Genomic DNA, 26405 nt, shown 5'->3' with positions numbered 1-26405 from the left:
GTAACCGTGTTGTTACATCAGTAATGTGAAAGGGAAACTGTTAGCTGGTTTCAGTTAAAGTTATAGGAAATAGACCAGCCAGTACATGTTATGTTGTCTGTTGTTTACTGATCATTTTCTCTGTGTGTTAAGGGCTGATTAATACATGGCCATTACATGTAACGCTACAAAAGTAACGCCAGTTATTACAATGGAAGCCGCCAGTAACACGGAACTGTTTTACTGTGTTTCAGCACAATAAATCTTCATGTGCACCTGAATGAACCCTGTCGTCCTTCAGTGTGTAACATAATTTGGCGAGCCAGCAGCCAGGAGCATATATCCTGCTCCAGACAAGAACCTAGAACACATTAAATCAACATCTGGTAAAGATGGAACAACTACAGGATGAGATCAGCACAGCATTGTGGACACTTGGGAAACCCGAACTCACCAAGGTGTGCCAGCATCTTAAGTGCAGCGAACCAGCAGGGGTGGGTTTTAAAGGACAGTCCCGACGTGCTCTGATTCGGCTGGCAGAAAGTACTCTGGACGAGATTGAAAAAGCAGAGGAATCTGAAGTGTTTCAGCAGTTCATCCATGATCTCCAGTCATTCGTACAGTCATTACAAGAACATCCTGTGACTGAAGTGGAGCTACAACGTGCAGAGCTCAGTGAGATAGAACGACTGAAACAAGAGTACAGTCAGCTCCAACAAGCTCAAGCAGAGGCACGACGTGTTCTGGAAGAAAAAATTGAAGCGTTGGGGACAGAGTTTAAAGGTGCAGCTAAGATAAGTGAAAAACAAGTAAGTCAGCCTGCACCCTTTACTACACCAGAAGTGACTCTGAGAAAAGACTTTCGGATCTGGGGTCAGATTGGGGAAGCAGGACAAAAAGACAAGTTATCTTTCACTAGCTTGACCAACCAAATTGATTCCGGGCTTAAGAAAGGCTACTCAGAGACGGAAATCATTGAAGCTGTGATTAAGGCAGTAAGCCCTGGCCTTCACCTTCGAAACTTGCTGGAAGTGAAGCGTGACCTCACACTTCCCACACTAAGAACTATATTAAGGGGACACTACAAAGTAGACTCGTCAGCTGACCTGCTTCATCAACTCATGAGCATATCCCAAGACCCCAAAGAATCTGCCCAGTGCTTTCTGTTCAGGGCAATAGAACTCAGAGAGAAATTGCTCTGGAAGTCTGGTGATGACGATGAAGGGGAGCAGTTCAGCCCAAACTTAATTCAGCGCAAATTCCTGCGCTCATTAGAGACTGGCCTCCTCAGTGAAGCTGTGAAGTTTCAGTTAAAGCCTTATCTTAGCAACTACCAAGTAACAGATGAGGTTTTGATTGAGAAGATAAATGAAGCAGCCAGCCTTGAATTAGAGCGACAAAACAAACTGAGGAGAAATACTACAGTAAAAACACCAAGGATAAATGAGGTACACACAGAGTCACAACACAACCACACTCAGCCACCTTTGAACAGTGAACCAGACAGAAAGGATGAAATTCGGACAAAGGGGGGTGAAGTGGTTGCCACAAAGAAAAAACAAGGACAGAGTATGGGCATGGACTCAGAGACAGCTAAGCTGATTGAAGGCCTGAAAGCTGATGTACTTGAAGTAAAGAAAATGTTTAATGAGACTTTAGAAGCAACAAAGTTCAGGTCAAGTATGGACAGTCGGTCCTCTCCAACAACAAGGCGTGCAAGAGGTTGTCAAATGTGTAGAGAGGCCCAGCTTGGTGACCTGTGCAGACACTGCTACCGCTGTGGTCAGGAGGGCCACCTGTCTCGAGGGTGTAGACAGGCCAGGATCACCCAGGGAAACGGGAGGGGGCTACTGAGCCGGGACCCACAGTAGCCCACTCATCACCCAGGTCCCAGGTAAATCCTGTCTATGTGCAAAACACCTCGCATCAACAAGCACCACAAAATGACTCCACACGCACTGAAACTGGCCCCAAAGAGCAAAACAGCAACAAATTGACAAGTGACACATCTAATGGTTATATGCCCTCACAACGGCAAACCAAGCTCATCAGTCTCATTGGGAAAAGATGCACAGTTCAGTGCCACCTAGATAAGGTACCAGTAGAGGCGCTGTGGGACACCGGAGCTCAGGCAAGTCTGATTAACAATGAATGGCGAGAACAACACCTACCACACAGCACTGTCAAGCCACTTGCTGAGCTGTTGGGAACAGAACCTCTAGTAGCTTTAGCAGCTAATGGTAGTGAAATCCCATATGATGGGTGGGTAGAGACAGAATTCTATTTGGACTGTAACCCTGAAAATTGTCTTCTAGTCCCAATGCTTGTATCCAGTGACCCCAATGTTGCACAACTGCCCATTATTGGATTTAATGTAAGAGAGGAAGTTGTGAATAAATGGGGCAAGCGACAACCAAGATCACGCAACGTCCGAAAAATCAGCCAAATCCTCTCAGTATCAGTAAACACTGCTAAATCAGTACTAAAACTATTGCAGTCACCAGACCAAAACCAAAGTGTGGGCACAGTACTGGCAGGAAAGAGGGGACCATGTCTGGCTGCTGAACAGATTACCACCACATATGTCCGTGCACACATTGGAGCCCAGTTTTCAGGACAGAGTCTGTTGTTTGTCCCAAATGAACCATCACAGTTGCCTGAGGGTCTTGTCATTCAAGAGGGACTAGTCACAGTAATGGAGGGCAGGTCAGTGTACATCCCAGTCGCGATAGCGAATACCAACAAGCGGGATGTTAACGTAATTCCTCACACTGTTCTGGGACATCTGGAAGAAATAAAAGCAGTGTACCCCATCACCCATGAAAAGACACAAGACTCAGTGGAGCAGATTTCGTCACAGCCTCCTATACAGGTGAATGAGGTTATTAACACACCCTCCTCCAGCCATAAGCCACCTCAGTGGGACCCTCCAGTTAAGTTGGACCATCTCAGTGAAAATGAACAACAAACGGTGAGACAGCTGTTAAGAGAGGAATGTCATGCTTTCGCTTATGATGATAAAGATGTTGGGTGCATCCCCAGTTTAAACATGCACATCACATTGCATGACACAACACCTGTTCGAAAGACCTACATATCTGTGCCAAAGCCTCTGCACCAAGAGGTGAAAGACTATCTTCAAGACCTGCTGAACCGTGGGTGGATTTCAGAGTCCAGGTCACCCTACTCGTCTCCAATCGTCTGCGTTCGGAAGAAGTCAGGTGAATTGAGATTGTGCTGTGATTACAGGGAACTCAACCGGAAGTCAGTACCAGACAGACACCCAATTCCCAGAATTCAAGACATGCTAGATTCCCTTCATGGCAGCTCCTGGTTCTCTGTTCTTGATCAGGGGAAAGCATATCATCAGGGGTTCCTGGACCCTGAAAGTCGTCCCCTGACAGCCTTCATCACACCTTGGGGCATGTACCAGTGGAACCGCATACCCTTTGGCCTCAGCTCAGCCCCAGCAGAGTTTCAGCGGAGCATGGAGGACTGTTTAAGGGGACTGCGGGATGTAATCGGTCAGCCATATTTGGACGACAACCTAGTCCACTCTCCTTCATTTGATACTCATCTTGAACACATCAGAGCTGTCCTTCAGAGATACCAAAAACATGTTGTCCAACTCAGCCCACAGAAATGTGACATCTTCAAGAGAAAGGTACGTTTCCTTGGTCGGATGGTGTCCGAAGAGGGATATACCATGGACCCAGCGGAAATAGCCCCTGTACAAGCTCTCAGAGACAAACCACCATCCACTGTGGGGGAACTGAGTCGGGTCCTAGGATTCCTGTCCTACTACAGATCCTATATCCCAAACTTTTCAAAAGTGGCAAAACCCCTGTACCAGTTGCTGACACTGCCTCCAGATAAAGCACCGCCACCAGTGCCCAGGACAAAGGGGAAAGTGGTTAAGACAAAGCCAAAAGGTCGACCACCGCCTAACACACCCATTAAATGGACTGAGAGCCATCAAAATGCCCTAAATGAGTTGACTGATTGTCTAACACAGCCACCTATTTTGGGTTACCCTGATTTCTCAGAGCCCTTTGTACTCCATTGTGATGCCTCACAACAGGGCCTGGGAGCTGTGTTATATCAAAAGCAAGCAGGCAAGATGAAGGTCATTGCATATGGCTCAAGGACATTAACACTCCCTGAGAAAAACTATCATATGCATTCGGGAAAGCTGGAATTCTTGGCCTTAAAATGGGCAGTCTGTGAACGCTTTCGGGACTACCTATATTACGCCCCACATTTTGTTGTTTACACAGACAATAACCCTTTGACATATGTCCTCACGACAGCAAAGCTGAATGCCACAGGCCACCGGTGGGTGAGTGAACTGGCTGACTTCAACTTTACTATCAAATACCGGCCAGGGAAGAAAAATGCTGATGCAGATGGCCTGTCCCGCTTACCATTAAACACTGAGCAGTATATGGCACAGTGCACATCAGAAGTCAAACAGGGTGTCACTAGAGCTGCTGTTGAAAGTGCAGTATTGCAGAGGGAGAATCTGCTGCATGAAACTGTTGTTGTCAGCCTGAGTGCCGTCAGTTTAGTGCAAGACGCAGTCACACTGTCTGCTGGAAAGTCTCTGTCACCAGAAGAAATCCGAGTGAGTCAGGAGAAAGATCCCATCATCGGTCGCTTTTTACAACACAAAATCAACAACTACTTACCAAAAGGTCGTGCCCTAACAGCAGAACCCCCTGATGTCAGAATCTTGCTGAGGCAGTGGAGCAGAGTGCACATAAATGATGATGGAGTCCTCTATAGGAGAGTGAAAGGCAGAGATCAGCTCCTTCTCCCTAAAGAGCATCGTGATACTGTGTTCAGGGAACTGCACAAAGAGATGGGACATTTGGGGGCAGAAAGAACTCTGTGTTTAATAAGGGACAGGTTCTACTGGCCTCGAATGCAAAGTGATGTGGAGCATTTTGTAATGCATGCCTGTGAATGCCTCAAGAGAAAGCGGCCAAGTAAGATTACCAGGGCCCCACTGACCACCATTACAACGACATTCCCATTTGAGCTTGTGTCCATAGACTTTCTGCACCTTGAGACTTGTAAACAGGGATATGAGTACATACTGGTAGTGATGGACCACTTCACATGTTTTGCACAAGCTTATGCAACAAAAAACAAATCTGCAAAAACAGTGGTGGATAAGGTCTTCAATCACTTTGCTCTGAACTTTGGTTTCCCAGCACGCATCCACCATGACATGGGCAGGGAATTTGAGAATCAGATGTTTTCCCAGCTGCAAAAAGTCTGTGGTCTACGTGGCTCTCACACTACCCCATATCATCCACAAGGAAATGGGCAAGTGGAGCGTTTCAACAGAACTTTATTGTCCATGTTGAGAACACTAACTGACCTTGAAAAAGCAGACTGGAAGGAATCACTGACAAAGGTGGTGCACGCCTACAACTGCACTCGGAATGAGGCTACTGGGTTTTCCCCGTACTATTTGTTGTTTGGCCGTACTCCGAGACTTCCTATAGACATCTTGTTCAACCTGCCTTCACAGGAACAGCAATTAAGCTACGAGGAGTATGTGACAAAATGGCAATCCCGAATGAAGGAGGCCTATGAGATTGCATCTATGGCAGCCCAAAAAGAAGCTTCGAGAGGTAAACAGTATTACAACCGTAAGATCTACGGAGCTCAACTTCATCCGGGGAACAGAGTCCTGCTCCGCAACCTCAAGGAGAGAGGAGGCCCAGGCAAGCTTCGGTCATACTGGGAGGATACAGTGTATGTGGTGGTGAGTCAAAAAAGCCCTGACATCCCAGTTTATGAGATCAAGCCAGAGAGGGGAGGAAAAAGCCGCACAGTACACAGGAACCTGTTGCTTCCATGTGACAGTCTACCTGTAGAAAAAACAAACAGACAGGAGCAACACGAAAGACAAAAAAACCTGAGACAAAAGGGGGTAGAAGCTCAACAACAGCTACTACAACAAGACACAGACATAGAGAGTGAAGATGAGGGTGAGCTTGTGTGGAGGTTTCCACAGCAAAACAGTCCCACCAGCATTATCCCTCCAACCCTGGAATCTCTGGTGGGCGAACAACAACTGGGGGAGCCTCAAACAGCTGACTTCGACCCTTTCTTACAGGACCACAGAGAGATACACGAACCTGAGTTGCAGACAGCAGAGCAACATTACAACCAACAGGAGTCACAGGATGAACAAACATCAGATGAACAACAAGATGAGCAAGGAGACAGTGACTCCAACAGTGAACAAGGGTTGTCACCTGTCCTCAGACACCCCAAGAGAGAGCGACGTCAGCCCAAAATGCTGACATATGACATATTAGGACAACCCACAGTCAGACAAGCTGATATGGACAGTGTTAAGATGGGAGCTATTTGCATCCAGAGACTGTGGAGGCCTTGGTGGCCTGAAGATATACCAGCAAGGTGTGAGAGACAGTAATAAGAAACTGATCCTAAATGAAGACATTAACATGAATATTGTGACAAGCAGAATAGAGCAAACGTAGCACCAAAGGACAATGGACAGAATCTACCACTCATTCTTATGGTGTGTGCTAACTTGTCACATGCTGAACATATGATGATGATGACCATCTGTAAAAGTGCCTTAATCTGTAAACAAAGTTAAGTGAGGTAACAGACTAGTGTATTGTTGGCCGAATATTGAGTCTGGTTACAGTCGAAAATGCGTAGTAATGTGATAAAATTGTTTACTAACCTTGAGGGAGAAAAAGGGTTACTTGGCACAACATGATTCATGATTAGCTTCTACTATGAGTTTTGATTTGCTGAATGCAAATTGTTGAATTGCAATGTTTCATTGAACAGATGTCAGAAGTATGTGTAACCATAATTGTTACTCAGGGATGGGTATACTAATAGTACGCAAGAAATGTACTGACAACAGCAAACATGTTCAGAGAGTTTAGGAAAAAATGGAAGACTTTTTTTTTCTTTCTTTCTTTTTTTTTTTATTAAGTAGGGGAGGGTGTGGCACCCTGAGTATTTTGAGCATTAAGAACAAGTCTCAGATGTGTTCCTTATGTGTTCGTGCTGCCCCATCATCTTTTTTTGCTATTTGTTGTGACAATAGTTTGCATCATAACACAGAGCGAAAAGCTCATTTGCTCCCACCTGATGTGATGTTAGGGCGATATTTAGTTTCGCCAGTAGGTGGCAGTGGCGGCTCAGCCAAACGGGTAACTGGCAAAATAATCCTTCACAAAAGTAACGCTAGTTATTACAATGGAAGCCACCAGTAACACGGAACTGTTTTACTGTGATTCAGGTGAGAGCGATATACAAGCACTACATAGATTTATGTAGAGTTGATGCTTATTTAACATGTTGGAGTGTAATTCGTGTTTATATGGTGTTTAATGTGAGGGAATAAGGGAGTTGTTTCACGTTATCTGTGGGTAATCCTAGTAACGTTTGTGCGCTAGCTAAGCGATGTTAGCCTCCTGCATCAATCTCTGTAACCGTGTTGTTACATCAGTAATGTGAAAGGGAAACTTAGCTGGTTTCAGTTAAAGTTATAGGAAATAGACCAGCCAGTACATGTTATGTTGTCTGTTGTTTACTGGTCATTTTCTCTGTGTGTTAAGGGCTGATTAATACATGGCCATTACATGTAACGCTACAAAAGTAACGCCAGTTATTACAATGGAAGCCGCCAGTAACACGGAACTGTTTTACTGTGTTTCAGCACAATAAATCTTCATGTGCACCTGAATGAACCCTGTCGTCCTTCGGTGTGTAACACAATAACTTTGTTAAATCTCCTGACTTCGATTATAAAATCAAATCTGAAACCTCCATTAAGTCAAACAAAGGTCGCTCATTACTCTGATTCTGTCACCATCAAAGTGCTGACAGTGATTTCAGTTAATGGCTGTGATCCTGATCTAAATAACTTATGTTAACAGTCCTTTTATCATGTGACTGATCTTACAGACAAACAGGAAACAAACTCAGAACTGAGTAAAAAACCCAAAGACACATAATGAACCACAAAAAAGAGAAGTACTGACTGAGTGTAACTCTGAAATGAGTCTCAGCATTCCTGTGTTGCTCAATGTTTTGGTTGTTATGCTTTAAAGAAGTGGATGTTCTAAAGCTGTATTTCTGCCTTTGGTGATCTTTAACCCAATGACAGCCAAAGATTCACCATAACTGCAGCAGGAGGAGATTATTGCCGATCATTTAACTACAATTTGTTCACAGTTTGTTTCATTTAGGAACAAATCTGAGGATTAAACTTTTATTTCGCACAGAGTTTATTTCTTTTAATAATCTAAAACACGGTGATGCTGATGTTCAGCATAAAAACATCAGAACTCTGAAGACTTTAGGGAGATGTCACAATAAAGTTTATTAAGAAAATATTTCTGCAGTTTCATGTGGTGGAAACAAAAGTCCAGGCACTCAGTTTCTACTTAAGTGATCGAGCAGACTGACAGTTAATCCAACACTGAAGCTTTCCTTTAAAGCGCTGTGAATCAAATATGTTTAGATTTTCAGACACAGACATCCACCCAGAAACAAATCATTAATGACCAAACAGGTTTGTATCTTTTATTAACTATTAAACTAACCTTGAATTCAGTTTAAGTTAGCCATGACTGTTTTTACCAACAACAAAGTTTTAAAATTAAGAAGCAACAATAAAATAGATAAAACAATAAAACCATCAAGTGGCTTAAAAAATGAAGAACTACAACTCTGCTCAGTCTCACTTTCAAATCACTCAAATCCCAGTTGCAGTAATGTGGGTGGAGCAGCTCAACAACAAACTGCAGGTTGGTACCAGAGTCAAAGCTCCGTCCTACAGTCATTATGTTCTTGTACTGATCTGTGTCGTGTCTTTAAACTCGCTCTTCTGCTTTCAAGGTAAACAGCTTTTATTTATTATCACTCTCAGTCACATTAGCAGCTGTGTAGATTACAGACTATCACAGCTGATCAACTAGATTTATTCACATTTTGGTAAATTAATTAAACTAATTATGCACATTTCTTCTTTCCTGTTTGATGATGTAGCTTAAAAAGTGATGTTTCCCAGTGTCTGAAAGTTTAGTGCCTTTATTTTTTTATATTTAGGAGAAATCAAAATAAAAGTTCAGTTTAATTTAAAAATGTAAGTTTCATGTCTTTGTGTTAAGATTTAATGGAGTTAAGAGAGTGATATTAGACCCCTTCTGTCAAAAATATTCATGAGCTTTTTGAGTGTTAGGTTCTATAAATTATTGATGAGCTCAGGAAGTAATTAAATTATGATAATAATTAAATTATGATATTCATAAAAATATGATATTCATAAAAATTATGATTTTCATAAAATTATGATATTCATCCAAAATATGCTAGTTCATTGCTTTTCTTCCCCCCAAAATAAGAACTAATTGCTTATTTTAGAAAAGTTTTTATATCAAATAGCACTCTTTTATTTTTTAATCCAATAAAAACTTTTTCCTTTTTTCCCTAAAGAAACGCCATCTGGTGGTGGGTCAGCGCATGACAGCGCATGAGTGCGCAGTGCGCCTGTGTGTGTCTAGGCGCGCTCGTGCGCGCGCCTGACTCGGGACCGGGCCTGTGTCTCTGGGACCGTGTTTATGGGTGAAAATGTGTTAAACCAGTATAAATGTGCTTAGTTAAACTTGTGCTTTTGTAACGTTCAGTATGGCCAGACATACAGGGTGCATGCCTTGTGGGAAAAGTTTATTTCAATTTATATGCATTTGTTTAATCCAAACAAAGAAATTTAAAATCAAACTCAGAGTCACAAAAAAACACTCGCGATCTCCGCGGGTCCCACCCGATCCTTAGACAAATAAGCAGGGACAAACTCCTCAAAAACCCTCCGCGTTTTTCTCCAAAACCCCTAGAAATAACCTGTAGGCACCCTCCTATCCCCAATCCTGAAACCAAATCCTTAGTCTTTTTTCTCAAAAAACAGCCCTATCACTAGCTCCGTGTCTAAGTTCTTACTCGCGATCCTTAGGCACATAACCGGCGAATCCTCCTGAAAAACAAAACAAAACAAAAAAACCCTCCGCGGTTTCTCTCCAAAATACGCAAAACAAAAAACCCCTAGAAATAACCTGTAGGGAACCCCCGTATACCCAAAACCTTATACTCGATAACAGGGGCAAATCCTGAAACCAAATCCTTAGTCTTTTTTTTTTCTCAAATTCCGCTCAGAGTCTAAGTTCTCCCTTCGCTCCGAGCCGCACCGGCCCGCAACCAGAGCAGTGTCTTTTTCCTTCTTGTTCGCTCCACCATCTACTGCTTAATGATTCTGGGTCTTCGTTTGAAATCCACTCCGCCTCCCAGGTGCCCCGCTGCCAATCACATAACAAAAGGGGCGGCTCCATTCGCACCCCGCTCACCCAATCGCGCTCAGCTTGGATTTTCACGATCCCCCCGCTCAGGTTAAGACTCGCGTCCTCTCTCACAAGCCGTCTGACTTCGGACGCGTGGACAACTACCTCCACTCAGACTGAATCCACTCAGACCGAATCCACAATATTACCCCGTCACCAGACCACTAAAACAATTAGCGGTACTCAGACTGAATCCACTCAGACCGAATCCACTCAGACCGAATCCACAATATTACCCCCGTCACCAGACCACTAAAACAATTAGCGGTACTCAGACCGAATCCACTCAGACCGAATCCACTCAGACCGAATCCCCAATATTACCCCCGTCGCCAGACCACTAAAACAATTGGCGTCACTTTTACCTGTGTGCATATCAATCATACCAGGTAAACCTTACTGCCCCGCTGACAAGCACATAACAAAGGGGCGGATCCATTCGCACCCTACTCACCCAATTGGATACAGGCCCGATTTATCTTCTCAGCGATAGGTCTATTCTCTCACCTGCATCAGGATAAATAATCTCCCATTTCAAGTTGAATTTAACAGTTTTTCCCTCTCAGAAAAACAAGTTTTCTCCTTTTTTCACAAAACAACATGGCCACCAGACCTACCAACCTCACTGTGGTCTCTCAGACCCCCGTAACCAGCTACAGAGCCTCTGCCACGCCAGCGCAACTCAGACGATTGCATCTCTGTAGGGTCCAACCTGCATCTGCTATCCCTTTGGAGGAGAGATTCCCTCTCAACACCGGGGGATTTTGGGGCTATGCTTTCAGCCTCCCGGAGAGCCAAATCTATTTCTACCAGCTAAAAGCAGGTGAAAGTTTTGGCCCGCTGACACCACGGATTGCTTTTAGCTCCTCTGATTGGGCTGTTTTGACCCTCATCGCGACCCCTGAAATCCAGAAGAGCCTGCAGGATACGAGCTCCCAGCAACCGCGAACAAGGGACCAAGAAACGCAGACGCCTCGTGTTTTCAAAGGGGCCCATGCGTCTCCACCATTCACCCAACAACACCGGCCTTTAAACGCGGTGAGAAAAACCGTGACATATGCGCAGTGGGAGACTAAGAGCACGCCGTTTTGCAGGTGGGTCTGTAAGGCGAGTCGTCAGACAGTAGATAACCCCGGTAAAGATGAGTTCGTGCTGGACCTTACGAACACCCACTCCGGTGTTTTCAACACATTGCTTCGGATTCCCATTCAAGACTGGCTGAAGATGGTGGGGGAAAAGAACGGCAGAATTTTAGAGCTTTTTAAGCTAAGTACACGTACCTCTGAGTTGGTCCTGGTTGGAAATAACCCCCCGCACTCAAAATAACCCTGCCCCCCTCATCCGGTCCCCTTACCCCGCCTCCTCCTCCCCAGTGCTTTTAAAAACCGCAACGACCTTCTCCTCCACATCGTCTGTAAAAAACAGCCATGAGTCATCACAGCTCTGGAACTCCCTCTGCTCTAACCCCAGCATCCTTTCGGCCAGCAGCTGCTTCTACTCCAGCGCCCAGTCCCCATCAGGCCTCATCCTCTCCGGCCGCTATGCTTTCAGATTCGCCGCTCCTTCCTTCATCACCTCAAGGCTGGAACTCGCCCAGCCACCCTGCTCTCGGATGGCAGTCACCCGAACAGACCCCGGTAAACAACCCAGTCTCCGGTGTCTCGCTCTGGGCTTTGGGTGACCCTGTGTGCCGGGCTCTTTTCAGAGAGCCTGAAGACAATGATCCCCACCCTGGGGTGAGCAGTGGACAATCTTCATCCCTGGACATCGATGAGGCCGCTACTCTACTCCCCACAGCCGTTTTTGAACTTATAAAACTAACTCTCAAGTACCTTGTCATGTCGCTACTCCAGAAACACCGACAAGACGTGTGTCAAGGATGCGCAGTCTCCCACCCCTCACAGAGACGCCATTCTTGTCTTTTCCCGCTGGAAAAATATTACTTTTTCAAGTACTATGATGAACTCTGCAAAAGATTATGGAACGGACATTTCACCAACACATTATTACAAATTTTACGGTTAGAAGGCTTTTCACCACCACCCGAGCAAGTCAGAGGTGTGGCCCAGGCGTATCTCTTTGAACTCAGAGACGCCCGCGATATAGAGGGCACTCTGCAAGAAATCGATGCCAGTGTCACTGAAGTTACTCGTACAATAATTGATCAAGTGTTAGATGGCAATTACTCACTGTGGCTGTCCTAGTATTTGTTTTTTTCTTCTCTTTTCTATTATTTTTCTTACTGTTAAGTTTTTGTTTGTTTGTTTTTACTCGTTTCAGATGTAATGTTTTTTTGTTTTGTTTTTTCATTACATCAAATAAATTGTTTTTGGAAAAACGTTGTATCAAATAAAACTTTCTTGGAAAAGCATTGCAAGAATCAAACTCATTATTTGTTTTTACTCGTTCAAATGTATTGTTTTTCATTACATAAAATAAATTGTTTTTGGAGAACCTTTACATGAAATAAAACTTTCTTGGAAAATCATTGCAAGAATCAAACTCGTTATTTTTGTTTTTACTAGAATCAAAGTGCAATGTTTTTAATGACAACAAATAAAATATTTTCATGAACTTGTTACATGAGATAAGTAACTGCTCGATCATGAAATAAAACCATAGTTAAACATAACTTCAAAGAGCACACATGGCAGAGCAGATTCTATTGAAACGGGCATATTACGACCCATCTCTCCCCGGTAGTTTTTGCGGAGTGCAAAAATTGATTAAAAGCGTGCAGGATGAAACTGGTACAAAGATTAACGCGCAAACAGCTCAAAACTTCCTCGCAGAACAGGATGCGTACACATTACACCGAGCTGCACGCCTGCACTTTCCGAGAAACCGTGTGTTTGTCCCCAGACCTCTTAATCAATTTCAAGCAGACCTTTGTGATATGAGAGCACTAGCTGAGCATAACGATGGCTATCAATATTTACTTACAGTTATAGATGTTTTCTCTAAAAAAGCCTATGCAAGAGTGTTGAAAAACAAAACAGGAGTTCAGGTCACTAAGGCTTTTGAGGCTGTCTTAAAAGACAGCCAAATTCCTCAAAAGCTACAGACAGATAGTGGTAAGGAATTTTTTAATTCCAGTTTTCAATCTTTAATGAAAAAGCATGGTATAAATCATTTTGCTACAGGGAGCGATCTAAAAGCCTCAGTCTGTGAAAGGTTTAATAGAACTCTTAAAAGTAAAATGTATAGATATTTCACTGCTCAAAATACCCGTAGATATATCGATGTGCTGCAGGATTTATTACAAAGCTATAACACTAGTTATCATAGTTCCATAAAAATGTCCCCTAATCAAGTAAAATCAGACAATGTAGCGTTAGTATTTCAAAACCTATATGGCACTTCGTCTCGTTCTAGAAAAAAGCCCATGAAATTTAAAAAGGGAGATCTTGTCAGGCTGTCTAAAGTTAGAGGTGTCTTTGATAAGCGTTATGAGCAAACGTTCACAAGCGAGGTATTTACTATTGACCAATGCATACCTAGAGACCCTCCTGTTTATAAAATCAAAGATTACGATGGGGAAGAAATTATCGGTAGTTTTTACGAGCATGAGCTGCAGAAAATCGCTCTTTGCAAGGATAAGCTTTATCACATAGACAAAATTCTCTCAAAACGTAAACAGAGGGGACAGCTTTATTTCCTGGTGAAATGGAGGAATTGGCCTGAAAAGTTTAATAGTTGGATTAAAGCCAGTGAGCTTAAAAACCTGACATAACAAACTCCGCAGCTCACTCTCATCTTGGTTACCTTGGTAACGGTTTCAGCATGAGTCTCAGGGCGCAGGGTTTCTACGTCACACTACCATCAAATGCAAGTCTGAATGTTTTTAAAAATAACACCAGTTCCAATTTCCGTGTGGATTTGGCTCACCATCTCAACCTCGATGGGGCCTGGGAGGTGGCTCTCACTGAAATTTCATATCCCTATACATGGCTTAATATCCCGAATGATAAGGCTTATTTTGAATGCAGGAAAAAGAGTGACGCTGAGCAGCGGCCTGATGAGGTGGTTAAGACAAAAATACGCGCTGGGTTTTACAAGGATGCTAACACGCTCAGAACAGAGGTTGAAGCATGCCTTAGACGTATCGACTCGGATATATATCTAAAATACCACCCCATTGTTAAAAAGTTTGAATTCACCGCTGGGGGCATATATCAACTCAGGTTTTTTCCTCCTCTGGCATATATGCTTGGTGTACCGGCAGGTGTCTGGCAACGGTTTGAGCGCAAATTTGCCCCATATCCTGCAGATATAAAAGCTGGATGTTATCATCTATTCTGTTATTCAGATATAGCAGCCTTGCAGCTGGTAGGTGATAGCTATTCGCCCCTGCTGCGTACTGTCAGAATAGAGGGTAATTACGGAGATATCGTGAACCTCTGCTTTAACAAACCAGACTATATTCCTGTTGCTCGGAAACACATAGAAAATATCCATATTGAAATCAAAACTGATCAGAACGAGCCTGTAAACTTTACCTACGGTAAAACGATAGTAAAGCTACATTTCCGCCCTGTCAAGGATCTCATCTAATAACAAAAATATGGATAATAATAGATTTATAAAGTATTACGAATCGCAAGCTGGTAACGGGCTGCCAGGCTTTTCAGGGGCGCCCGTAATTTACGGACGAGGAATAGCATCTATTTTCTCAAAATTGTTTAGATTTGTAACCCCATTCTTAAAGCGTGGGGTCAGCCTCGTTAAACCTCATTTGAAAACAGCTGTCAAAGGGATTGCTACAGATGTTGTGACCTCCTCGCTGTCTAACTTGACTCGCTCAAACACACAAGAACAGCAAGAGGGCTCGGGGTTAAGCTTATTGGCACGCAGACCCCTAAAACGTCCTCCGGGCCGCAGGCTGACCGAGTTTAAAAAGCGGAGGAAAACTGTGAAAAAGAGACAGAGTGCTAAAACCACCAAACGGGCAACACGCAGGTCGAAGCAGGATATTTTCTAAAAACTAAGAAACAAGCAACAATGTCTTTACTCCACGAGCGATCAAGCGAATGCACCTTGAGTGAACTGGATCTGTTCACAGCCCCTCTGACCCAATTTTCAATCGAGGACAAATGTTATTCAGAAATATTACCAGTAACAGCGCTCACTGATCGGGGACCTGTGGAATTTTACGTGCCAGGAAACGGGCTGCATTACCTGGATTTAAATGACACATTGCTGAGTTTAAGATTGAAGATAACAAACGCGGATGGGTCTGATATTGATGCTGACGCTAATGTTGCAATTATAAATTACCCTATAAATACCATTTTCTCACAATGTGACGTCACATTGGGCGACAGACTGATTTCACAAGCCAGCTCAACCCACCCCTACAGGGCTATAATAGAAACATATTTAAATTACTCAGAAGAAAGTTTGAAGACTCAATTTAGCGCTGGGCTGTTTTACAAAGATACTGCTGGCGCTTTGGATTCACACGTGGTAACCAACGGCCCGAACCGGGGATTAGTTCGGCGTGCAGCTTACAGTCAGCGGTCGCGAGAGTTCCACGTCATGGGACCGTTACATTCTGATATTTTTTTCTGCGAACGATTATTGCTCAATAATGTGGATCTGAGAGTTAAGCTCGTGAGAGCCAACGATGCTTTCAGCCTTATGGCCCCTCAGAATGCTAATTACCACCTGAATATTCTAGGAGCTTCATTGTATGTGCGGAAAGTTACTGTATCCCCCGCTGTGCGCGTAGGCCACGCTTCCGCTCTCATGCAAGCCAATGCACTTTATCCCATCTCCCGGATTAACGTAAAAACATTTTCAATACCCGAGAATTCGCGTATATCACATCATGAGAATCTGTTTCTGGGTTCACTCCCCCGTTATTTAGTCATCGGAATGGTCGATCATCAAGCATTTACAGGCCGTTATGATTTATGTCCTTTCAACTTTCAACATAACGATCTGGAGTTCCTGGCTTTATGTCATGAGAGTAAGCAGATTCCAGCCAAAGCGTTTCAACCCAATTTTGCTGAGAATCACTCCGTAAGAGAGTTTTACAGCCTGTACACCGCTACCGGAAGAAACCTAAAGGATCTCTCCTTATGTATTGACAGACAGGAGTTTGAACAAGGATATACACTGTTTGTTTTCAATTTGAATCCATCAGATGACAGTCAGGCCTTATCACCTGTGATAAATGGAAATTTGAGATTAGAAATGCGCTTCAGAGTACCGCTGCCTCATACAACTACACTGATCGTTTATGCATGTTATGATTCCATTCTCGAGATCAACTCCAAAAGACAAGTTTTGGTCGATTATTACTGAGAGGCTCCACACATTTTGTATTGAATTATGAACAACCACCAATTGGAGAGTATAATGAGATTGCTAGTTGGGGACCGTTTCTTTGGAGTATATGCAGAAGATGAGTTATTATCATTACTCAAACGTTCATTTAAAAAACCTGCATATTTTATTATAAATACAGATCCACGGGATAAACCTGGAACTCATTGGCTTGCAATATCATTAGAGGAAAACGGAGGGGCCAACTTTTTTGACTCGTTTGGTTTCCCCCCAGATTATGCTTTTTATCCTAAAAGCATTGTAACGTTTCTGAAAAAGCATGCTAAACGAGTATCTTTCCATCAAAGACAGCTACAAGCCCTGCTCTCCACGGTATGTGGACAGCACTGTATATTTTTCTTGGCTCAGAAATCGCGTGGAAAGAGTTATGATGATGTAGTTTCTTTATATAGCTCTAATCAAAACAAAAATGATAGCATGGTGTCATGTTTTGTAAAACGATTTATCAGATGTGTATTAATATGTAAAGCTGGCAATTTTAATCAAACTTCATGTTCTTTGAAAGCTTTTAACGATTGTCATTTGTGCTCGAAATAATTTCAATAAAACTGAGAATGTTTCTGTGAAAAAAGTGGTGTATTGTGCTTATTGTTAAATAAAAACATGAGAGAAAATTAACTTTAAAAACACAATCTTTTATTTATGGTTTGGATTACATCAGAAATTTAACCATGTGGGTGATAAGGCAATTCTCTTCCTTTTCTTCTTTTTCTTAACAATAACATCTTCCTCAGATGATCTCTGGTATTCTCCTGTTTCTCTCGACTCTTTTAATGCTGCTATTTCCCTTCTAGCCGATAAGTTTGTAATAGTGGATAGGGGTATTTTTAGATCTGCTAAAGTTTGTGCAAGCAAACTCCAGCCTGTTGGTTTCGCACCTGTCCGAGAGCTTGCTAAGAATTTCATCAGATCGAGCATATGACTTCCAGGTATTGGCTTCTGTCTATGCATGAATTCCCCGTCCTCAGTCCATCCTCCGGGGCCTTTTGAGGCTAATATTCTATGCATTAGATATTCAGTGTTTCTCTTTGAGCGAGGGTTTATGTGACTTAATACGTCCTGTAAAACTTTATTCACACTACCCATCTGCTCCCCCTCCTGGCTTGCCTCTTCTTGTTGGTAATCATGTGATCTCTCAGGCTCCACTACTTCACGCTCCCCAGGGAGTCTTAGTGTTATTTCTCTGCTTTCATCTGATTTTTGTCTTTCAAGTACAAGGTACTTTTGTAAAAGCATGTTATACTTTTTTATCTTCTCATCCGAGGGTAGACCCTGAGTTTCCAATACACGTCTCATTTCACTGTCGAGCTCATCTGCAGCCTTGTCTCTGATGGTTGGTCGATAAGCATTTGCGTGTGTTTCCTGTAAGCGTTTGATCTGGTCAGGTGAGATCAAATACATTTTCTGCATTGTTATTTACGGATTGCGCCTATAGCTAAATCAGCTACCATGGGTAAAACTGTTGTGAGGAGCGGTAAAAGAAAACCTCCTTTTTGATTCAATAATTTTTTCTTCTTCCTAACTCCATCCTTTCGGCATGCCATTTGTCTGATCGGCTCCTTATATCGTTTCAGCTTGTGATGCTGGCATTGTGTGATTGGAATATTTCCTTTTAAGAGATTCATACAAATCTCACAAATAGCCTGAATTAAATCAGGTGGGCATTCTTGTAAAATAACCTTACGAATTTTAGGCGAGCTTCTGGTTAGTGTTTTCAGCAAAGCAAAGTTTCTTCTCAATCTTACAGACATTGTTTCTGTTATTTTTTCTTGGGTAAGAAAACACACAGCTGTTCTGAGGGTAGTATCCCTGATCTCAGTCTTAGCTGCTCTGGACAGGTGGGGGTTAAATCTATCAATAAATATCCGTGTGGCTCTCTCGTGGCTTCTTCAAAACTCTCCAAAAAGAAATGCACACGTCCTGGGCATATTTGTCTAGCTAGTGTATTAACTTGTAATTTATCACGGGGGTTTTTAAATAACACCATATAAGTACTGTTCAGACTGATCGTTCTGCTGTGTTTGCCTTGTAAAAACACATTTTGTGTCAAAAACATTACGCTCATATGTTTATGATGCCTGTATTGCGTGAAAATTCGCACTACTTCTGGATGATTAGCTGCTTGAAAAATAACATCATCCAGTACAATGAGATGACTTTGGTGTGAGGGGAACAAGCTCTCATCTTCAAAAGATTCAGGCAGACCTTCAATGAATTTAATGCTTTTATTTTTCTCTTGAAGCTCAGAATACAGAGGCTGAAAGGATGTATAAACCCACACAACATTGTCAATAAGCTTGTTCAAAACATGTACACAGTTTTCCAATACAGATTTCACAAAAAATGTCTTTCCCGAGCCACTTGGCCCAACAACCATACAGGAAAACGGCACATGAAGTCTGGGATCAAACTCGATTAAAGCAGGTTGAAACATTTTAAAAAACAAACAAACAAAAAACAAAAACAAACAAACAAACAAACAAAAAAAACAAACAAAACCAAAAAACAAAACAAAAAACAAAAGAATAATCAATAACCAAAGGGCAAAGTCAGACCTCCTGGCAGCAATCTACGCTTGTCATAAACAACCCGGAATTTTTTGGGGAATGATGAATTTTTCAGTGCAAACCCAGCTTTATTACGAAGGATAGTGTGTTGTGGTGCCTCAAGTGTAGACCCTCCTTCACTGTTATCAATGTAATTGTCAGCCAGGTTTTTCACAGATTCAAAGTTGACCCTTTCGCAGACATCGTGTGTTTGTGTGATCCCTTTTGCTTTCAAGACAACTTTACCTTTTTTGGTCATATAGCCATAGCTTTTGGGTCCAGCTGCAACAAACTCTGTAATGAAATCATCCTGCTCTAGTTCATTGGTCAGGTCACCCAAATATCTACCTAATTCTAGTTCAGATTGATTTTGTTTGGTGAGATAAACAACACTGTCAGTATCGTAGTAAATTGCTCTCTCCTGCAACTGATCCAAATAACTGTAGAGTTTCATACGCCCATATGAAGTAGTGAAGGCCGCAATGAAGATGTTATCTGTGGAGTTTGGCAATGGGGTACATAGATCGCCATAACACCATTGAATAAGCGCTACATCGTCGCTGACAAAAGTGAAATAGGTCACTTTGTATTTTGGAGAAAACATCAGATTAAAGAATTCCTCGGGGTCACTCACCAGTTTGCTCTGTGTGAGATTATTTCTCTGGCCAAATTTTCCCCAAAAAGAGTTTAAACACAGTTTGGCCATTTGTCTTTTAGCTGGGTTTAGTTTTATGTTTTCAGGGTCTAAAGTGATGCCTTGCTTAGCCTGGTAGTCTTTAATGTAAAGCTGTTTATCCTCCTCAGTTACAACATCTGATGGGTAGCCTGAAGCTTCTTGTTTTTTGCGCAGGAAATGATGTACATAGTCTGTGAATATTGTGTTACTCTGTTTCTCAAAGTGCCACACCTCGGTGATTCTACTTATTTGATACCCCTTTTCTAATGCAAGATTAAATTCTACAGTGGTCCAAACCCCTTTGAGGGCTCTCTCCTCGTTGCTATGGTTACACGCCCCCTGTTGGTTGTTCATTTCAGCACAGGTGCGGCAGAGGGTAAAGATAAGCTTTCCTGACGTAGTTTTAAAAGGTAAAACTGGAAAATAGAGGGCTCTGGGTGGGTATACAACCGCTTTGATAAACCCAAAGTAGTTTTTAGGGTGCTGAAAATTTCGAAAGATTATTTGAGGATGTCCTAAGGGGTAACTACAGGTGCTATTTACAAACGGATACAGCGAGGTAACATCCACATAACCGATTCTCTCCCCAGGGCCTGCACTGCAGCGCAGCTGTGCAGGGCTTGTACGCCCTCCAAAGAGGGCATGGGGGGGGTTCAAAGGTTCTGGCGGTTCGTAATGTTTGAGAAACCTGATCACACTCTGATCACCAAGTTTTAAATCGGTCCACTCGTGCTCCCAGATTGTAACAAGACACACATTATACTCAGTTCTCAATTTAGCGAGTCTTTCTTCAGTGCTGCTGTTTAGCTCTGCAAAAGTTAGGTCTAACAAGGGGTTAATGTCGGCCTGATTTGAAAAACACTTGACACACCCATGAAAGTAACACCCCAAAAATTCCCAGACATATGGTTTATTATTAATTAGGGCATATCCATCTACATAATAACTACCCAGCTTTTTTTCTCCTTGATTTAGCGCATGTCTGATAAAAACACCTTGCGTGTAGGAGAGATATTCTAGCCATTGAATTGAGGCAGAGGAAAATGATTTGACCTGATTACGGTAATTTAGGGGACATGGTATTGCTAAAGAATTGGCTGGCATGAAGTTTGTTAAAAAAGTTTTTAGGCAGGCACTTGCAAGCGTGTTGCGGCTGAAAGGGTCTACTCCTGTTTCCTCAATAAACCCGTTTCTAAACAATTTACAGCCCTCAGCTAGAATTTCAACATCGTTTTCGCAGTATGACAGGGCCTCTTTCATGAAATTGAAGGTACCAGAGCTGACTGAATCATACCATTTGTAAAATCATCCCTGCCTTTTGTTGTCATTCTCTCTATGCTGTACGCTGAGGGTGGAGGGTAGGGGCCTACATATTTTAGAGTTTCTCTGGAACTGAAAGAGTGAGGAAAGAAACCCTTTACGCTGTCTGAAAATCCTATTGCTTTTGGGATACCTGACAGGGGCATAGGGAGAAAGCAGCTGGAGTCCATGTATCTTTGATTATAGTCTGAGTCTGTAAAGCTGATGAGTTTGGACCCTTGCATAATTAAATGTGGTTTAAAGCCTTGTTTAGCCATTCGGGATAAAATAAGGTACCCGTCAAAACCTTTTGCATTATGGGCGATAAAAATACAGCCCTTAAAGAGTGGACGTCTAAAATGAGCGAGAAACTTTTCTGCACAGTCCTCCCCAACACAGTTCCAGGATTTACCGTCTAAAGTTTTCGTACAAACCAGAAAAGGAGTGTGCTCACCGGTTTCATTTACAAACGTTTCAAAATCGTAAAAATCAACTTGTTGTTGTGTTTTGTCTCGCGTTCTAAAACCTGCATGTAGCACTGATGCGTTTGCTGATCAGTGGAGATTTCCTGGCGACAGATTGGGCATTTCCTGTTTTGACATTTGTGAGGTTTTTCGTTTGCTGCTAAATAATAAAGTCTGGAACACTTGACACATTTTTTATAGAGCTGACAGTTGCTGGCGAGTCTTTCACGCCTCTGCAGGAGTTTTTTATGGCTCTCGAAACAATAGGAAGAACGACAGGTGCGATTACAATCGCGACACTGAATAGGAGAGAGGGAGAGTTCGCTGCACCGACGCTGCATGCAGACTGAACAGCGAGCAGGACAAAAGTGGGCTAACACGTGGTTGTACCCCATGTAACAATGATTACAGAGATAGTGTGTTCCTATAAATCCTTTTAGATTTTTGATAGCGTAGTAATGATTATCAAATAAAAATAAACAAAGGGGTCTTTCTGTATTTGGTGTACTAGTTTCAAATTTACAAAGGCTGCGATCGTGTTCGTTACGGTAAAATACTATAATTTTACATCCGAGTAACCTTTCAAATGTAATTATTTGATTAAAACCAACAGGCGTTTGATCATTTAAACCAGCTTTTTGCTGAATTTCTCTACCGAAAACCTCTGCTTGTTGATCGTTAAAAATAGGGGTGCAGAAGGTGGGCAAGACTTATAGCAAAACATAACTTATTTGCGGGGTTATGAACAATATATAAAAAGCGCCTTTTCTTTCTGACAATTTCATTGTCAAGGATGTGTTTAAGCATCCTCTTACCACTACCGGCTGGGGGTCTAACGATCTGAGCTACAAGCTCGAGCGAGCGCTCGCACATTACTGACCAGTTTGACTGTACCGCCCTGAGAAATAAATTTTCAAATTCACTCAAATCACGATTGTCCCTTAAAATGACTGAAACATTATTCTGCAACTGAGGTCCTATCAACTCTAATTGTAAAAGATCACCTGGACGTGCATGGGAGAAAATCCTGCCTGAAATTTCACGGGCTCCGCCCATTACACCTTGATAATAGTGTGCATAATCAGGTATATCGTTTGGAGGAGGGAAATTCAAATTTCTCTAATTTGAACGTTATTAAATTTATTTCTGACAACTAAAGATGGTTGTGGTGAATTGCTGGCGCCGCTCTGGTCTGGATTACCCCCTTGTTGAAAGGAGTGTTCGCGAGCATTGTTTACTGGGGGAGAACTGAGCAAATGTGGACTATTGTTGAAACCGCTTATCACCGCTGGGGGTGGACTGTGGTTAACAGACTCACCGCCTGGGTTAGAGCTGTGCGAATGCTGACTATCATTAAAATTATTTTCATTTAACCTGTTTATTTGACTCAATAATTCTGGAGGTATTTGAACCTCGTACTGTATTTGTGCTAAGGCTCTAAAGCGCTATTAAGAGCGGCGAAAGGGTCAGAAGAGGCAATGTTTTGCTGAGAATGAGCCTCAACATGCTCGACTCCTAAATTCTCAGTGTTATTCTGGTGGGCACTTTCACTACGGGCTAGTTGTGCAAGAGCTAAATCAATCAGTTCTAGAGGATCGTTATTATTATTGATCACCTCAGGGTGTTCATGATTCTGCGGAGGTGTATTCTGTGAATGATGTGCATTTTCATTTAACCGGGCTAACTCTATTTCTAAAGCAAGAAATGGGTTTGGAATACCTTGTTCCTGGTTGTCCATTGTTTTTTTATTGTTTAACAAAGAATATATTTTTAAAAATAAAATAAAATAAAAAAATAAAAAACAATAAAATAAAATAAAACCTTATTATAAGATGAGTTGCACTAATTGAGCAAACAGAGATACAGCTCGAAGAGCGATGGAAGCAAGTCTCTCTCGCCGTACACGTATCTGCCTTGTCCTCCTTGTGCTGGCAGGCCTGCGGGTCCTCCTACGCCTCCTTGTGAGATGCCCTATGAATTTAAGGTAAGATACAAATCAGTTACTGGTGTTTAATAGAAAAGGAGATAGTTTTTATAAAATGAGAGAAAAAGAAAAAGCGAGAGTGACTGACCTAGATTGGATCTCCGAGGCAGGGGCTGTGGATGTCTTGGCCCCGGTGAAGGAAGAGAAGCTCCGAGACCGACACCGGCACTGGGCGCGTGTTCCGCAAACAGTTGTTCCCTCTCCCGGGCGGTTAGATTGAGGTTTTTCCCCGAGGGACGCTGGAGGGCTGAAGCTCTGAGAGGGGGACTGGGAGCGTGTGCCGCGAACAGTTGTTCCCTCTCCCAGGCGGTTAGATTCAGGTTTTTCCCCGAGGGACGCTGGGGGGCTGAAGCTGGGCAAGCCCTTGCAGAAAGCAAGGCCTGTCTCTCGCGGGTCGAGAGACGGATGTTCTTGCCTGTAGCTCGCTCTAAAACCGGTGGTGGTGAAGAACTGGGCGAAGAACTAGGTGAACTCGAAAAAACATAGTTGTCCAAATCCGATATGTCTGAAAAAGTTTGATAAGTTAAAAAGAGGGTTACTGTTTTTGTTTTTCTTGTACAATTAACTGTTAAGAGGGACAAGAAGAATGAAGCAGACCTACCGATTTGATCGAGATTATCCAAAAGCGAAGAATCAAACAGGCTTATTTCAGAGTCTAAAAAAGAAATAACAAGGAGTATTTAAAAAACAGGAAATACAGTAAAATATAAGCATTATATGAACAAGAGTAAGAAAAAAAAGGTACCTGAGGAGGACATGATCGCTGCTAGTGTACTGAAACACTTTTTAGCTCTGAGTGGTAAACTGGAGCTTATATATATATATTTTTTAAAGTGTATTACAGGTGTTAGACTACCTATTTTCTGGATGGCTTTGAAAAGCTTTTGAGAGAAAATGGTTTAAAAAAAAGGAAAGCAAGAGTAACACTTACCGATTGATATGCACACAGGTAAAAGTGCCGCCAATTGTCGAAGTGGTCTGGTGACGGGGGGTAATATTGTGGATTCGGTCTGAGTGGATTCGGTCTGAGTGGATTCGGTCTGAGTGGAGGTAGTTGTCCACGCGTCCGAAGTCAGACGGCTTGTGAGAGAGGACGCGAGTCTTAACCTGAGCGGGGGGATCGTGAAAATCCAAGCTGAGCGCGATTGGGTGAGCGGGGTGCGAATGGAGCCGCCCCTTTTGTTATGTGATTGGCAGCGGGGCACCTGGGAGGCGGAGTGGATCTCCGGCGCAAATTTCAAACGAAGACCCAGAATCATTAAGCAGTAGATGGTGGAGCGAACAAGAAGGAAAAAGACACTGCTCTGGTTGCGGGCCGGTGCGGCTCGGAGCGAAGGGAGAACTTAGACTCTGAGCGGAATTTGAGAAAAAAAAAAGACTAAGGATTTGGTTTCAGGATTTGCCCCTGTTATCGAGTATAAGGTTTTGGGTATACGGGGGTTCCCTACAGGTTATTTCTAGGGGTTTTTTGTTTTGCGTATTTTGGAGAGAAACCGCGGAGGGTTTTTTTGTTTTGTTTTGTTTTTCAGGAGGATTTGCCGGTTATGTGCCTAAGGATCGCGAGTAAGAACTTAGACACGGAGCTAGTGATAGGGCTGTTTTTGAGAAAAAAGACTAAGGATTTGGTTTCAGGATTGGGGATAGGAGGGTGCCTACAGGTTATTTCTAGGGGTTTTGGAGAAAAACGCGGAGGGTTTTTGAGGAGTTTGTCCCTGCTTATTTGTCTAAGGATCGGGTGGGACCGCGGAGATCGCGAGTGTTTTTTTGTGACTCTGAGTTTGATTTTAAATTTCTTTGTTTGGATTAAACAAATGCATATAAATTGAAATAAACTTTTCCCACAAGGCATGCACCCTGTATGTCTGGCCATACTGAACGTTACAAAAGCACAAGTTTAACTAAGCACATTTATACTGGTTTAACACATTTTCACCCATAAACACGGTCCCAGAGACACAGGCCCGGTCCCGAGTCAGGCGCGCGCACGAGCGCGCCTAGACACACACAGGCGCACTGCGCACTCATGCGCTGTCATGCGCTGACCCACCACCAGATGGCGTTCTTTAGGGAAAAAAGGAAAAGTTTTTATTGGATTAAAAAATAAAAGAGTGCTATTTGATATAAAACTTTTCTAAAATAAGCAATTAGTTCTTATTTTGGGGGGAAGAAAAGCAATGAACTAGCATATTTTGGATGAATATCATAATTTTATGAAATCATAATTTTTATGAATATCATATTTTTATGAATATCATAATTTAATTATTATCATAATTTAATTACTTCCTGAGCTCATCAATAATTCATAGAACCTAACACTCAAAAAGCTCATGAATATTTTTGACAGAAGGGGTATAATATCACTCTCTGAGTTATTATGTCTTATGTTTATCACATCCAGATTGGACTACTTTAAATGATGTAAAACAGTAATTCAGGGTAGTGTTGGCTCAGGAAGTAGAGAAGAAGGTTGGTGGTTTGATTCCTAGCTCCTCCAGTCTGTATATTAAAGCATCTTTAGGCAAGATATTCAACCCTTAGTTGCCCATACCTGATTATGAGTGTCTGAATGTTACACGAAGCGCTTCAAGTGAGGGCCGGGTGACGTTAATTAATCAAATCTAATCTGAGAATAGTGTTGTGTTTAGTTTTAACGGAGTAATTTTTTTAATACAGCCATTTGATCTGCAGCTGATTTATTCAAGA

The sequence above is a fragment of the Oreochromis niloticus genome, linkage group LG3 (genome assembly GCF_001858045.2).
Source record: "Oreochromis niloticus isolate F11D_XX linkage group LG3, O_niloticus_UMD_NMBU, whole genome shotgun sequence".
In the NCBI taxonomy this organism is placed as follows: Eukaryota; Metazoa; Chordata; class Actinopteri; order Cichliformes; family Cichlidae; genus Oreochromis; species Oreochromis niloticus.
This window is presented reverse-complemented; position numbering follows the sequence as displayed.